General features: G+C 40.8%; 1 non-coding gene across 1 annotated transcript; it reads right to left on the bottom strand.

Moving 5' to 3' along the window:
* Positions 1–14,832: 14,832 nt before the first annotated feature.
* Positions 14,833–14,939, bottom strand: LOC147944397 (small nucleolar RNA R71). Its single transcript, XR_015558699.1, has one exon. It is a non-coding gene; the product is annotated as a small nucleolar RNA R71 (small nucleolar RNA).
* Positions 14,940–17,540: the final 2,601 nt, after the last annotated feature.

Raw genomic sequence — 17,540 nt, forward strand, 5'->3', positions numbered from 1 at the left:
TCAACCTATCAGGTTTGGGTTGAATGAATTTCATTATCTGACGGGGTTAAACATAAACCCAATGCCTACTGAACGGTTTGAACTTGAAGAGGAACACAAAGAGTTCTTCAGACTTTTACAAGTGCCTGGTGGGGCAGGTCCAACGCTACTTGAACTCAGGGAAGCATTAAAAGTTTGTCGGGGATGGGTTAACATTGATCATCGTAAATGGTTGGGGCTGTTGCTTCTTCAACACATTGGACTTTATGGTTTGCATACTAACTCTGGAATTCCATATGAAAGTGCCAAAAGAGTTTTTGATGATGAAGCCGTGAAGACTTATCCGTGGCGTCGGTCAGCATTTGAAGCTCTTGTTAATTCCATAAAGATGTTGAACCCTACGGGAAAGTCGTACACCCTTAGTGGGTTTACACCCGTGTTACAGGCTTGGGCGTATGAGTCCATCAAATGCTTTGGAGAACGGTTTGGGAATGCATCAGCTGAAGATGGTGGCATAACGATGCTTCAATGGGGTGGAAACCGTACACATTCCACGATGGTATCGGTAATTGCTGAAGATATCAAAGCGTTTGGTGAGGTAAGGTTTATATCTGGTTGAGTGATTGTTTAGTAATGGATGAGTTATGATTTAGTTATGGCTGAGTTATGGTTTAGTGACGGCTGAGTTATGTTTTAGTATTGGCTGATTTATGTTTTCGTGATGGGTGAGTTATTATTTACTGATGGGTCTCATATTCTCTTATGTTACAGCTGCGTGTGACTAAAATGGTTATGAAGGATGATGTACGCGAGCTACTTCATACGTGGCCAGATCAAAAAGACGACCCAGCAGTTGATCGCCTTATCCAAGACATACACGAGGATAAGTTTGTTAAAGGTTTTTGGGATGTTAAAACAGCTGTTGATTCTGACTCTCCTCTTGCAAAGAAGCAGAAAGTTGATTCTGACTCTCCTCCCGCAAAGAAGCAGAAAGTCAAGATGGTGGTAGTTTCCAAAAGTCAAGGTGGTGGATCTGGTGAAGGAGCTGAACAGAAGGTGCTAGTTTCCAACAGTCAGAGTGGTGGATCAGTTGGAACTCTCATTGAGTTGGTGTCTAATTTAACCTCAAGGTTTGACACCTTGGAAAAAACAATTGGAGATAGAATAGAATAGAGGATGAATGAATGGTTTGAAACCAGGTTTGGATATGTTGAGAGTGATCTCAAGCAGATTAAAGAGCACGTGCTTTCCTTGGGTGTTGGGCAAACTGGCAAAAACACTTTTGATGAGTGGTCAAATTATAAAAATTTCAAAATAAAGAACCTGTTACCAGAAGACCTTCGGGATGAATTGTTGACAACAAAAAGTCCACCAGTAGTTCCAGGAAAAATGCAACAAAACTACTCTGTCAACAGTCCTCCGGTAATGTCTGAATTATGTTAATCTTATGGCTGATTTTCCAGAATGTTTAGGTTGAGTTATCATTATCTTTAATTGTCTTCGCTATGTTATACATGTAGGTGGCAGTGGTATGGCTGGGGTCAGTAGGAATCTGAATAAAGAGTTTGATAAAGATGATCCTCTTAATTTCATTGAGAAGTCTCCAGCTGCTACGAAACCAATTCAACGGCCTAACACGAGGAAAAATGCCAAAAATGAAAAGAAGGACAAAGAATTAGATGCAAAGAAGGCCAAAGATGAGGCGGTCGCTGCGAAGAAGATCAAAGAGTTGGCGGCAAAGAAGGCCAAAGATGAGGTGGCGGCTGCAAAGAAGGTCAAAGAGTTGGCGGCAAAGAAGGCCAAAGATGAGGCGGTGGCTGCAAAGAAGGTCAAAGAGTTGGCGGAAAAGAAAGTTGGAAATAATCCACCAAAGAAAAGAGGTAGAAAGACTACTAAGCCTAATCACTTCATTCCATTGCAATATGTAGAACCTGATTTGAATGAGGGAGTATCCGAAGCTGGTGCAAACGCAGGTGCCGACGCTGCTGACAACAGTATATGTGATATGACAGCCGGGATTATGGCTGAAAACAATATCCTTGAACCTGAATCTGAGGATGATGAGGAGGAAAAGATTAGGCTTGATAGAATTAAAGCTTTAAGGCTGGAGAATGTTAAGCTGTCCCCGGATGGAAGTTCATTGAATAAACTACAAGCTACACAAGCGAGGATTTTTCCTTATATTGGGGACAATGGTCTGACGTGCATGAGGAAGAACTGTGTACCTGGAGCTGGGATATATGATCCTCTGGCACCGGTTGATGCGGTCAAGTTGCAGAAACTTTTGGAGTACCTAAAGATAGCCGAGTATGACCCTTTAGACCCTTGTTAATCACATCTTGTTAAAATTATATTAACCTGTTCTTATTTGTTTCTTAGGGATACACCATTAGGCAAGTCAACACCAAATATTGAATTCTATAGGACTCTCATCACCGAAAGAAAGAACTGGCTGACTGATACATTTGGGAGGCTGTCTGATAAAGTAAGTTTAACTTGATGTCTGAGTTATTATGTTTACAGCTGAGATATAATACATAATGGCTGAGTTATTATGTTTACGGCTGAGATATAATACATAGTGGCTGAGTTATTATGTTTATGGCTGTGTTATAATACATAATGACAGTAGGTGGCAGTGGTATGATTTGTTATTGTTTACGACTGACTTATATTACATTATGGCTGAGTTGTTGTTTACTACTCAGTTTTTTGTTTTACAGCACATGGGCGCATTTATGAGACTCCTCAGTATTAGGTACAAACGAGATCTCTTCCCATTTCACATCAAACACATTGCGTTTATAGACCCGTGGTTCACCAGAACGATGGTTCGTGATTATAAACAGTTCGATATGAAACCCAAGTTTTTTAAATTGACTGGCAATAGTTATGAAGATTTCGTTAAAGGTTTGATTCCACTTGATGAACCGACTAATTTGAAGTGGATAGAAGATGTGGATCACCTGTATATTACTCCACAAACTGGAGGCAATCACTAGGTGGCGCTGCTGAAACAGAAGTATTTGGTGGTATGGATGATGAATGTATGCAATTGTGAGATATGAATGAATGGATGGTAAGGTGTTTCAATTCCCCTTATGCAGTTGCAGTATAAGAGGTGTCAATCCTATCTGAGTGTTTGTGAACAATCAAGATGTGCATATGAATTTAAGTCAAGCCAAATGTAAAGGATGTTTGTCACTAACAATCCTATGATGAAAATGTAAAGTATAGAAAGTAAAACTACAAGAACTAGATGCTAAATGTAAATGGAATAGGATGACTGTAACAGCTATGAAGCTAAAAAAGAAATTGAAACTATGGTAATGCAAGAATTGAAATAATGCAAGGCAAGTAATGAACAGAAAGCTACATGAATGCAAGAGAAATGCAGCTCAAATGAAACAGGACAAACACAAATCATAAACCAAAGTTCTGGGGAAGAACTCGAGCAAGCACTTGATCGAGTGTAGATCGAGTGCAGGGTCGAGCTGGACAAATACGCAAAAACAGAGCAACGCAAGAAAAACAGAGCAATACCAAAACGAATCAAACAACGATCGAACAACAGGATTTAAGCTAAGAAATCAATAAACAAGGAAGGCCTTGAGGAGGGATTCATGGGCTGGACTAATGATTGAGGTTATCTTACTTGGTCAACAAATCGCAAGCAAACTTTGAGCTAATCTCTAGACATATATTTCTAAGACATGTTTAATCCACTCTCATGGCAAGAAACAATCAAACCTATGCATTTCTAGATTTGTTCTCACATAGTAAAGAATCTACACAAGCAGGCATTAAGCAATATGTCTCATGCCAAACAAGACCTTTAATCTCTTAGCAAGCCTAATGGTAAGCTCTAGATCTAGCCTTATCTATGCTTCTTAAACATTGGTGTGATGCTAAGATGCTTGAAATCAAACCCTACCTTCTCAGATATAGGATCAGCATTAAGAACATCTAGCCTAGAAGAGATCTACAACAATCAAGCCTGACCAAATCAAACAAACCTCAAACACAATCCAGCCTAACCCATCCTCAAGATCCTAAGCAACTACTCACAAGAACACATGATGAACATCAAAATCATAAACCCAGAAAATACTGAAACTTGCATCACTAGAAAGATAAAACAGAGATCTACAATATTGAAGAAGAAATGAAACTCGAATTCTTAATATTCTGAAAGTTATGAAACCAACAATATTGAAGAATCTAGAGTTTTTCTCTCAAAGAAGTACAAGATCTAAAAATAAAAGTGCAAAAGAAATAATTCCCAAAAGGGTAAAAACTAGGTTTCTGACTATTCTAAAAAGCTGGACTCTTTTGGTGGCTGCAGGTACAAGGCTTTATATAGGAGAGGAGGTGGAAGCCCTAAAAATACTAAAAGACAAAATAGTTAACGGCTCGGTCAACTCGACCATGTGCTCGGTCGAGTGACAGGTCGAGTTGGCTTCTCTCGTGCATCCTCCACTCGGTCGAGTCCCTCTCTGCACACGGTCGAGTGTCTGGTCGAGTGGGCGGTTAAGTGAGACTCTAAACCTTGGTTCTTCAGCCTTAGCACTCTTGCTTTCCCTTCATGATTGCTTCACTTCTCCTCAGCATTGCTTCCATGCTCCTTAAGCTCCAAAATCACCTGTTTATGCATGAAAAGATGCAAATGCAATGCAACTAAACTCTAATTCATGATTGGTCCTAAAGCTATGCAATAATGGTCAAAATGGATAGCAAAAGATGCAGAAGATGTGAATATACTAAGGGAAAACAAGGTAAAATATATGAACATCAACACCCCCAAACTAAGTCTTTACTTGCCCTCAAGCAAATAATCAAGACATAAGAAGGTGGGTGAGGTTTGAAAGTGGGATCTCAGCTCCTAAAGCTTGCAAATAGACCATCTAGAATCAATGTCCAAGTTACTAGTACTATGATGCAAGTTGAATGAGCTGTACTTAAAGATTTTAGACAAGCATAACACAACCTTTATTGATTTGAGCCTTAGGTATCCAGATGCATTCAAAACAACCATTTCCTTTAACATTCATTAATCAAGAACATGAATCAATTCTATGCAATGCTTAAACTCATTTGCTTGGAGATAAAGGTTTTGAGACAATGGTGGTCTCTCTTTAGAGTAGGGCTTATCAATATCAAGGTTCTCTCATGAAAATGGATTGAGCTCTAGAAGAATGCTAAAGGTATGAACACCTAGACACATACAAGAATAAAACCTTGTCTACCCAAAGGCACCCAAAGTGTTTATCCTATCAATCTAAACCCAAATGATCCTAGTGCTACCCTTTAACTTCTACTTTTCTCTTTCACCCTTTTCTCTTTTGGTTTTCAATTCTTAGGAGAGGTTTTGTATTTGATCTTTCTAGTGGGATGGGGGATTCTTACTTATTTGCTATGGTTCTCTTTTCTTCTTATTCTTAAGACATACAAGCATTTTGCTAGACTTTTCTTTTCTTTCTTTTCTTTTCTTTAACTAGAACAAACTTCAATGATTTTTTACTTCCCATCCTTTCACTAGGCTTTGCTTAAACTCATTCTCCTCTTAAAGACTCTACCCTTTTTCTTTCTCTTTTCTTTCTTTTCTTTTCATAACAGCCAAGTCCCAAGTCCAACAAGTGAACCACCTAGTCCTATCTAGTTTGAAAAATGCAAACTAGAACTACACAAGGCTTTACTCTTGTCAGTTCAAACTTAACACTTTCTACCAAGCTCAATCCCAAAAATAGGCCTCACACACTCAAGATTAAACATGGCTTGAAAGAAGGGTTGGTTTAGGGGTAGGGGAACTGATTCTTAATGAGGAAATCAGCTACTTGGATCAACAAGAGTGGTAAAAAGGAGAAAGATGATACAAGTATGCATATGGTATCCATGAGTTTAAAGCAATGCACACATTGATAATTATAAGTCAATATTAGGTTATTATAAGTAGGAAATGGTTTCAAATCACAACATGGTTCAATTTGGACCAAATGCAATGCAGGAATTCAAGGCTTGGTTCAATCTTATGCTTCTAACTACTCAACTAGCATCAAAGTACAATTAACTTGGGCAATGATCCTAGTCTAGTGAATAAGCAAGCTAACAAGGCAAACTCATCATAGATCCCTAATGCAAATATTATACAATCCTACATGAAAGATGCTAAACAAGATCCTAATACGCAATCCAAACTACATGAACACTCTTTTCTATTTATAAAGATTTTTTCAAAATTTTTCAAATTTTTATGGTTTTTCTAATCCTTAGATGCTTATGCAAATACTAACATGATGATGCTAAAAATTTGAAATAAGAACACAAAACACAATGTCAAATGCTATCTCAAACCCTCCCCCAAACTTAAATCACACACTCTTCTGTGTGAAAGAAATTTGATTGAGGATTCAAGATCAAAAACAAAACACAAATATGAGATGCAATGGTATTTACAAGTGAAGGTGATAGTGGTACTTTAGGGGTTGTGGAAGAAGTTGTCCACATCCATTTGCATGCTGTCAAAGTAGTATGTGGGGGCTTGTTGGTGACTTGGAGGTGGAGATCGGGGCAGCTCGACGATGGCAATCGACCGTGACTCGGTCGAGTGCGTGCTCGAGTGGGGTGGTCGAGTTGGACCGCGGATGCCAAAATCTTGTCCTTGCTGCTGGTAAAACTGCTGGTAGAGTGCTGGATCCATGAAGTATTGGGGTGGGATGGGAGGGTAATTTGGATAACCTAGATAAGCAGCTGGAGGTGGGAAGCCATAGGGTGATCTGGGCTGGAACTCGGCCGAGTGCATTTGGGGTGCTCGGTCGAGTGGGTGCTCGAGTGACCCGGTCGAGTGCCTTGAAAATTTTTGTTCTCGGGTACTTGAACTACTCTTCCTCTGATTTGGCTCATACATTGAAGCTCTAGCTGGTTCCACAGAGTTCGCAACTCTTGAAAGTGCTCTAGTTGAGCTACTCCTCCTCAAAGGGCTTGAATAGATTGGAGATGAGTTTCTACTCTTCAGCTCAGCAATCTCCTTCCTTAGTCCCTTGATGGACTTAGCCATGTTGGTCACCTTCTTCTTCAGCTTATCAAACCTCTTCCCATGCCACTTGTTCCATTTTTGCAAAAGAGTCAACCTCTTGGTAGTCTCTCTCACTCCTCTACTATCCCTTGGGTTGGGCTCATAATCCTCAAAGTAAAATTGCCCCTCCCCATCAGCCATTTGTGCATTCCCAGCTTCCTCAACTCTAGGTTGAACTATCCCATCAAACAAGTGCTCCTCAGCTGGACAAAAGTCAATGTTGGCTCCTTCTTGAATGGTGGTGAGCTCTTGGTTAGGCAAGATGAATTGCTTTTTCCCAAGTGTTGGAAGCTCAAAGTTGAAAATGTGATTCCCTTGATGCATCTCCTTGGCTAGGATGAGAGTAGAGGTGAGGTAGCTTGAGTCAATCCATCTTGGTGAGATCCTTTCTCCTTTAAGTGGGACCTTGGCAGCTTGTAGAATTGGAGTAATGATGCCTCCAATGGTTAGTGCTCCTCTTGATTCTTTGTTCTCCAACTTGCCTACCCAACTTCTCAAGTAAATCATGTGGTCAATGAGCACCATTGCTAGGTCAGTCTCCACAGTGGTCCCAAGAATGATGGTTCCATCTTTTGCCTTGAGGATGATTCCATTGAGAGCCATGTCAATCATCTGAAGCTCTGCCTCATTAATATTTCCAGTCTCCTTCCTAGCAAAGAAGGTGTTTGCTAAGGCCTTGTGGAAGTACCTTAGGACTGGGCTCCTTAGCCTTGAACTCTTAGAATTGGAGGATGAGTAGAGTTTAACATCCGGACCAAGATCACCAAGATAGTCCCTGTAAAGACCTGCCAATACATCAGCTGTTGATTGGCGGCATCAAGTAGAACGTTCCATCACAGAACATGTGTGTTCCGAATCGTATACACGAACATGAAAATCCGTGTCATCCCCTTGTACAGATGCACAAACTCTCCAAAGACATCCTTTAACCCAATACCTAAAAACCACTTGTCTCGGATTTGAGGTTGGTACATTAAAATCAAATCCATCCCTAACCAAAATAAGTTTCACGTGATTCCTGAACTGCTTTTTGCTCCTGTATCGTTGTCCTACAGCAATTTTTAGCGTTGACACCTCCAACCTAATAGCCTCTAGATTCATCTTCGATCCGACAAAGTTATCATCTTTATGAGCTTTCTTCTGAGGAGGCGGAGTAGGTGGGTCTTCCACTTTACTCTGAGGCTCGCCGAATACAGAAAACTTCTCGTCATCAAATGACTCACCATCGGAGTTGTCGAAAACATCAAATCGGGTTGAAAATTCATCGTCTTCTTCTTCATCAGATGCTACTTCGACAGCTTCTTCTTCGTTTTCTTTGTCAACGATCTTACCATAATCAAAACAAGTGCCTTCAAATCCCCCACCGTACACTTCGTATGTAGATTCTGCTTTCGAGTCTCTGCTTCGCCGAATCATACTTCCTCTAGCTCCACTAGTTTCTGTAGACTCTTTTGCCGAGAACTCTACACAGAGACGTAGCTGATCGGTTTTCCATAGTCCCAAAAAACATTGCAACTATCGATCATTGGAGACAAAAACTGGTGGAGTATCATGCGCCATATGTTTCATTGCCCTGTTCGAGAACATGTAGCTCAGCTTTAGCTCATGGCTAAACGAGTCCAATCCGTAGTCTTTAAGAACAAGCTTCACAAGCTTGTCGTGTGTTGTGCCTCCATCTATCTGTACCACTATACACCCTCTATCGTCGGAGTTAAATACATATCTCTGTGTCTTTATCCAATTACCGGACACAACTAGTATCGGAACTGGATCCATGAAAGATAATGAAGAACAAGGTGGAGAAGAAGTAGAAGAACAAGGTGAAGAAGAAAGTGAAGAAGAAGTAGAAGAACAAGGTGAATAAGAAGGTAAATAGTTCACTTATTAACCAGTTTAAGTAGAAGAACGATGTTTCGTATTTCCGGAGAAAAAGATGATGACATGGAATGCTGACATGGATGTTGCGTCCGACAAGGCAAGTCAGCCATCAGACAATACCATAACTCATCCTAAATAAAACTCAGCCACAACATGAAAAACATTACAGTAATTAAAAAGCAAAAAAAATTGCTGCCAAACTCAGCCGCTTCATCAACTGAAAATATGTAACTCAGCCGTATCTTTTGATAAGTCAGCCATAACTGAATAACATTCTAGTAATTAATCTTTTGCTAATAAGTCAGCCGTCAAATGGCTGAGTTGTACGATAAGTCAGCCTATGATGGCTAAGTTATAGTTTTTTTACCATAACTCAGCCGTAACAACATCTCATAAGTCAGCCGTTTTTCATAACTCAGTCAGGCAGAAAATGGTAACTCAGCCGTGCCGTAGTGATAACTCAGCCGTGCCGTAGTGATAACTCAGCCAAAATTTTGACAACTCAACCATCGGGTGAAAACTCAGCCGTAAGGACGGCTGAGTTAGAGCATAACTCAGCCAGATTTTAATAAGTCAGCCGTAACGCTTGACTGACTTATGAGCATAACTCAGTCAGGTTTTAATAAGTCAGCCGTCCGCTCTTACTCAAATGTTTTTCCGATAACTCAGCCACAACATACCTATAACTCAGCCACAACATACTCTGTAACGCGTTACGGCTAAGTTATGGTTACACGTCAACGATTTCTGACGTAGCGTCTGACGTGGCAATGACATTTTTGTAATTACGTTTTTTCCGGTAACATAAAACAGGGGCAAGCTGGGTATTTTGAAAATACCCGAAACATTCTAGTAATAAAAAAGTTTTTGTAGATTCTGGTAATATTACCTAAAATGAGTAACCTTTGAGTAATTCACCCTAGAAAGAAAGAAAAGAAGAATGAGAAAAAGGGTAGAAATGCTTCTAGGTGGGTTGAACATCAAGGGATTAGCTTTGTATGCCCAAATTATTCTCAGTCTTAGATAGGTTTCACAACTGTCTAGCATTCTTTTTTGTTTGAGAGTAAACCACCCAAAAACATCTTTGCCAACCACCTTTTTATAAAAAAGTCTTGCCATTAAACCAATTGAGCTTGATTTATTTTCCATTTGCAATATCACACCAAACACTTTAATGAATGTGAAAGAGATGTTCAATAGAATTGCAAGTCTTTGCCAATAGATAGAAGGTGAACTAGAGTGGTGCATTGTAATAAGCATAGAAAAATATTTGTAAGCACTTTGATTGATCTTAGCTCCATTGAATTACATTTAAGGAATATGGTTTGAATCCTTTGTTGATACTTTTTGGTTCTGAATCCCTTTTTCAAACCTCTCCCTCTCACTTTTTGTTTGGTTCTGAATCCCTTTTTCAAACCTCTCCCTCTCACTTTTTTGATATCTTGTGTTTTTGTTGGGTTTTAAGCCTTGTTTTTGCATAGTTTTGTTGCATAATCTTGTCATTCTAGGTTGTTTTAGGAGCATATGCATCTAGTGTGCTACCTCTCAGGTTCTTGGAGTAATATCATCACATTTGGAGCATTTGGACTTGTTTTGATGCAAAGAAGCAAAGAAGAGTGAAGTAGAGGAGATGCATAAGATCAGGGAGTACAAGCGGCCAAGACCATCGACCAAACACCAGCCGATTCACCCCATCAGCCACCCCTCATCGGCAAAAGCACAGCGGATGGAACAAGAGACGCACACGATCGCAACCATCAGCGGCCACACCCATCGGCCAAACGGTGGCCGAGTGAAGCAAGCGGCCACCTCCCATCGGCCAGATGCTGCCCAGCAGTCCCAATCGGTCATCCCCAATCGGCTAAAGCCTCCCCGGTTGACACCATCGGCCACCTCAATCAGCCAAAGGTTGCCCGATTGCCGCTTAGTCCACACTTGTTTTAGCCTTAATCTGGACTTGACCCGGTTTGAACTGGGTTGACCGGGCTCCCTTTTATTTTCCTATAAATAAATTAACCCTATCAAGGGGAGACTTATCCTTTATTTTATCTTTTGTTTAACAACTTTTTAGGGTTCTTAAGCTTGTTTACTCTTGGTTTGTTGTTAGATTGAGTACTTCTAGGTTTTTAATTGCAATTTCTTCTTCAAATCTCTTAATCTATAATCTCTTATTAAGATTTCACAAAGATCAAACTCTTTCTTTTATTTGATCATGATGATGAGTGAGTAGATCATTAGAACTTTGGAGCTCATGCTTCTCTGTGGCATCGAGCGTTCCTTTCCCTCCACAAGTGGTACAAGGTGGAGTGAAACAGGTATCTGTATAGGAAAAGTTTGAGTCGTGGAAGGGTTTGGCTGGTGAGTAACTCAACCAGTCGGCTCCACTCTGTTGAGTAGTTAACGGTGAGAAGAGGCAGAGCTAAAGCTCGCCACACTCTAGCAGCGAAACGGCAACAAAAGAATAAGTGGTCCCTGGACTCTTCTACATTGTCACAAAAGCTACAAGCCAGTATCTGTCCCGAGTTCCATTGTTTGATTATGTCACCTGTAGATACCCGGTTGTGCAGTGCAACTGTGCAAGCCATACCATGAATGAGTATTTTGGAGTGGAATAAGTGTACCATACCCCTCTGAACCAAGTGACCCTGAGGTGTGGTCGATGAACATTGTCCCATGTGTGTTTGGTGGAGAAAACTGTCTTATATGAGTTCCCAGAGGATTTGCAAAGCGGGATATCAGGTTCTTCTGAGCGAGGCCAACATTGCAGAGCCTGAATCTCAGCCTAAATGGTATTAAGTGCAGCCGTACGATGCCGTCTTATTCGGTGTGTGAGCAATACGTCACCAACGGCCGACTGAAGTGAGATCCCCAGGTCAATAACTCCCCTCACCCCAGTTATGTTAATCAACCGCCCCATGGGAGACCAAATGTCATACCAGAAGGACGTTGATGCTCCATTCCAAATATCCACTTTATGCATCAGTTTTGCAATATCCCTGTATTTTAAAAGCTTCGCCACATCCATGACCCTGCAGTGGAATTTCTCTAACCGTCCAGAAAGATTCTGTGCGGATTAAGTATTTCCAGATCCATGAGACCCACAGGGAAGGTGTATGCGATACTAACCTCCATATCAGCTTCAAACATCTCACTTAATTAGCTTCTAAGAGGGATTTTATACCTAGTCCACCTTCATGTTTTGGTTTGCAGATATCTATCCAAGCAATTTGTTATGAGCCTGTAGCTTTGCTGCATACCTAGTAACTGGACCGTCGTAAGTTGCTTAAAGACACTGATGTTCATATATTTTACCTTGTTTTCCCTTAGTATATTCACATCTTTTGCATCTTTTGTTATCCATTTTGACCATTATTGCATAGCTTTAGGACCAATCATGCATTAGAGTTTAGTTGCATTGCATTTGCATCTTTTCATGCATAAACAGGTGATTTTGGAGTTTAAGGAGCATGGAAGCAATGCTGAGGAGAAGTGAAGCAATCATGAAGGAAAAGCAAGAGAGTTAAGGCCGAAGAACCAAGGTCCGGAGTCTCACTCGACTGCACACTCGACCAGACACTCGACCGTGTGCTGAGGAGGACTCGACCGAGTGGAGAATAAACGATAGAAGCCAACTTGACCTGTCACTGGACCGAGCACAGGGTCGAGTTGACCGAGCCGTTGACTAATTTGTCTTTTAGTATTCTTAGGGCTTCCACCTCCTCTCCTATATAAAGCCTTGTACCTGCAGCCACCAAAACAGTCCAACTTTTTAGATATTCTCTAGACCTAGTATTTACCCTTTTGGGAATTATTCCTTTTGCATTTTTATTTTTAGATCTTGTACTTTCTTGAGAGAAAAAGACTAGATTCTTGTATTTTGTTGGTTTCATAACTTTCAGAATATTAAGAATTCGAGTTTCATTTCTTCTTCAATATTGTAGATCTCTGTTTTATCTTTCTAGTGAAGCAAGTTTCATTATTTTCTGGGTTTTTGACTTTGTTCATCATGTGTTCTTGTGAGTAGTTCTCTAGGATCTTGAGGATGGGTTAGGCTGGATTGATCTTGTGGTATGTTTGATTTTGTCAAGCTTGATTGTTGTAGATCTTTTCTAGGCTAGATGTTCTTAATGCTGATCCTATATCTGAGAAGGTAGGGTTTGATTTCAAGCATCTTAGCATCACACCAATGTTTAAGAAGCATAGATAAGGCTAGATCTAGAGCTTACCATTAGGCTTGCTAAGAGATTAAAGGTCTTGTTTGGTATGAGACATATTGCTTAATGCATGCTTGTGTAGATTCTTTACTATGTGAGAACAAGTCTAGAAATGCATAGGTTTGATTGTTTCTTGCCATGAGAGTGGATTAAACTTGTCTTAGAAATATATGTCTAGAGATTAGCTCAAGTTGTTTGAGGTTTGTTGACCAAGTTAGATATCCACAATGATTAGTTCAGCCCATGAATCCCTCCTCAAGGCCTTCTTTGTTTATTGATTTCTTAGTCTTAATCTTGTTGCTTGCTTGTTGTTTGATTCGTTTTTGCATTGCTCTGTTTTTATTGTGTTGCTCTATTTTTACGTTTAGTCCAGCTCGACCCTGCACTCGATCTACACTCGATCGAGTGCTTGCTCGAGTTCATCCCCAGAACTTGTGTTTATGATTTGTGTTTGTCCTGTTTCATTTGAGCTGCATTTCTGTTGCATCCATTTAGCTTTCTGTTCATTATTTGCCTTGCATTAGTTCATTTCTTGCATTACAGTAGTTTCTATTTCTGTACTAGCTTCATAACTGCTTTAATCATTCTGTTCCATTTACATTTAGCATCTAGTTCTTGTAGTTTTACTTTCTGCAGTTTACATTTTCATCATAGGATTGTTAGTGACAAACATCCTTTATATTTGGCTTGACTTAGTCTCATATGCATGTCTTAATTGTTCACAAACACTCATTTAGGATTGACACCTCTTATACTGCAACTGCGGAAGGGGAATTGAAACACCTTACCATCCATTCATTCATATCCCACCATCACATTCACCATTGCATACATCATCTCATCCGCCACCAAATAATCTTGTTTCAATTTGGCGCCGTTGCCCATTTGAGTGTGTTTTTGTGACATTTAGGATCCATATTAGTCTAAGATTAAGTTTGTTTATACACTTGTGAAGTTGCTGGACTCGAATCTTTTGTTGCTGGGTTGTCTTGAGTTTCAGGTACCCACTCGACCAGCCACTCGACCACCACTCGACCGAGCAGTGATCGAGCACTTGATCGAGTCAGAAGCCGTGTACATTTAGACACCACTTCCCAGTCGACTCGACCGCCTACATGAGCCTGAGCTCAACTGTGTACCTGTTCGAGTCTGTACTCGTGTCTGTTGATTCACACAAGGTCTAAGGGGAAAGACAATCTTCAAAGGTCTCTTGACAACATCCATAGGCTGCAAAAGGGTTTGGGAAATCAGAGAAGAAGAGTAGTTCAAGTTCAGCAAGAGGATCAAGTCATCATGGAGCAACAAGCTAACCATGAGCAAAGACCTGGGCACATTGGTGATGGAGATGCACCCAACACCCACAACCAAAGAGCTGGTATTGTGCCTCCCACAGTAGCAAACAACAATTTTGAGATCAAGAGTGGATTGATCTCCATGATTCAAGCCAACAAGTTCCATGGGTTGCCAATGGAGGATCCACTAGATCACCTTGATGAGTTTGACAGAATCTGTTGTCTTACAAAGATTAATTGTGTGAGTGAAGATGGATTCAAGTTGAGGCTCTTCCCATTTTCACTTGGAGACAAGGCTCACCTTTGGGAGAAAACTCTTCCTGCTGGAGCAATAACCACATGGGATGCTTGCAAGAAGGCTTTCTTGGCCAAATTCTTCTCAAATGCAAGGACTGCTAGGTTGAGAAATGAAATTTCTGGGTTTGCTCAAAGGAACAATGAGAGCTTTTGTGAAGCTTGGGAGAGGTTTAAAGGGTTCCAGACTCAGTGTCCTCACCATGGCTTCAGCAATGAGTCCCTACTTAGCACATTGTATAGAGGAGTGCTTCCCAAGATCAGGATGCTTCTTGATACAGCTTCTAATGGCAACTTCCTCAACAAGAATGTGGAAGAATGATGGGAACTAATTGAGAATCTTGCTAAGTCTGATGGGAACTATAATGAGGATTATGATAGAACAGTAAGGTCATCATCCACTGATCAAGAGGAGAAGTATAAGAAGGACTTGAAGATGGTCAATGAGTAGCTTGACAAGATCCTACTTAGCCAACAAAAGTCCATTCACTTCATTGGTGAAGAAGAGGTTCCTGTTCAAGAAGGGGAGAACGAATTTGCTGAGTTGTTCTACATGCAAAACCATGGAGGATTCAAAGGCTACAACCAAGGAGGTTTCAAGAACAACAATCTCTCTTATAGGAGTAACAATGTGGCCAACCTTCAAGACCAACTCTATCCACCTCAACAGCCTCAACAACAGAACAACTATGTCCCCAAACAACAACATCAAGTGTTCCAGCCTCAGTTGTGTCCCCCACCAGGGTTTCAGACTAACCAAGGCCAAGAACAAGAATTAAGAGCTATGATGCAACAGTTGTTGATTGGGCAAACACAAGGAATGATTGAGGAAGACAAACAGTTTGCTGAGTTGAACCAAAGGCTCACATCACAGTACAATGACCTTAACATGAAGTTTGAACGTCTTAACTCTAGAGTGAAGTATATGCAGAGCAACATCTCTGATGAGGAAGTCACTGAGGACAGTGCAGTCCAAGTTTGGGGGAATTCATCAGTTACTGAAGCCCCAAGTGACGTTTGTGCAAAGCAAATGGAGCTTGCAAGCGCACTTGACCAGGGACTCGAACAGCCACTCGACCGAGTACATGCTCGAGTGGTCGATTGAGCTGGAGACTCCGAAGCTGTCAAGCGTGCTAAGTACATTCCTCCTGCTTACAAACCGCCTCTGCCATTCCTAGGACGTTTCAAAGCACAGAAGCTTAAGGAGCTTAGGGAAATTATTGAGAGAAAGAAAATGTTTGCTAAGCAACAAGAGGATGAGAGGGTTTTGAAGGAAGAAGCTGTGGTTGAGAAACAAGAGGAAGTGTTAGCTATACAAGAGGTCATCATTGCTTACCAAGAAGAGGAGAGAGGACCTGCCTTGAAACAGTATGAACCATATCCTCTCTATAGAGATTTTCTGCTTGATTTGTCAAACAAGAAGGCTCAAGCTCAAGATGAGAAGGATCTTGAGGACCTTGGAGGAGTGATCATCCCAATTAAGCTTAAGGATCCAGGGCCATTCTATCTGCCTTGCACAATCAGTTACCTTCACTACAACCAATGCCTTCAACCAGTGTGATGCCATACTCCATAGCAGAAAAGCTTGGGAGAACTGACTTCAAATCCACCAACCTCCATGTATGCCTAGCTGATGGGTCAAATAGGGAGGTAGTCGGAAGGTTGGAGAATGTCCCAATCAAGATAGGGAAGGCAAGGGTTCATACAGATTTTGTGGTATTGGAGATGGACAAGGAACCTGAAGATCCTATCATCCTTGGGAGGCCATTCTTAGCTACTGTTGGAGCAGTCATTGATGTCAAGGAAGGTCTTGTGACCTTGAACATTGCTGAGGGTATAGTTATGAAGTTCAACATTTATAACCCAACCAACCTTCCTACCATTGATGATCAGCCTTTTACTATCAAGGACAAAGGTGGTCAAGAGGTTTTAAGTGATAATGCAACTCCAAAGGCTGAGCTCTCTCTTCAAGAAGATTCTGTGGAAAAGCTTAAGAGGTCAGTTCAAGAGTTGACTAGTATGGTTGAGGATCTCCAAGTTAAGCTGAACAAGAGGTCTTTGAGGAAAGCAAGACCAAGGCTCAAAATTAAGAAGAAGAATGGTTTGTGTGTTAAGGGTGAGGTTATCAAAGATCAACTTCACAGTGACCAAGAGGTTCCAGGGAGGATTTCATCACCTCCTTGGTATCTAGACCAAGTCTAAGAAGGAAACCAAAGTCAAGCTTAGTGACTTTAAACAAGCTCACTAGGGAGGAAGTCCCTAAGGTATCCTTTGTAAATATGGTTTAATTTCTTTGTAGTTTTGATGTGTTTTCTTTTATGTTTGTGTTGGACAGGCTTTTTAATATAAGTGTAGATGGGTAAAGAGAGATTTGGACATGGAGAAGGAGAAACGCAAGCCCACTCGACCAGCCCATGAGAGGTACTCGACCGAGTTGGCAAAGAAGTAAGGCCCATTTAATCATCATTTCTCTAGCACGATCGAGTGGAGGGAAGAACAAGAAGAAAATTTTGAATTTTCAAAATTTGGTCAATGAGCTCGACCGTGTACAGTCGAGTGTGGGGTCGAGTGGCAGCAAAAACTCGGGTCAAAGATTCCCATTTCAAATTTGAATGGTATGGACGCTCTACCCTTGTCTCCTTGTCCCCTTAGCTTCATTATATAGAGCTTGCACGAGATTATACTTCTCACACTCTCTCATTTGCTCAAAACAACTAAATTCAAGTTTTTAAAATCTCTCTCAAAGTTCATCTTTTGCTCAAGCTTAGTTCTTTCAAGTTTTTGGGTCACTAACCTATTAACTTTGAGCTT

Source organism: Camelina sativa, chromosome 5 (genome assembly GCF_030686135.1).
Source record: "Camelina sativa cultivar CO46 ecotype springtype chromosome 5, ASM3068613v1".
Lineage (NCBI taxonomy): Eukaryota > Viridiplantae > Streptophyta > Magnoliopsida > Brassicales > Brassicaceae > Camelina > Camelina sativa.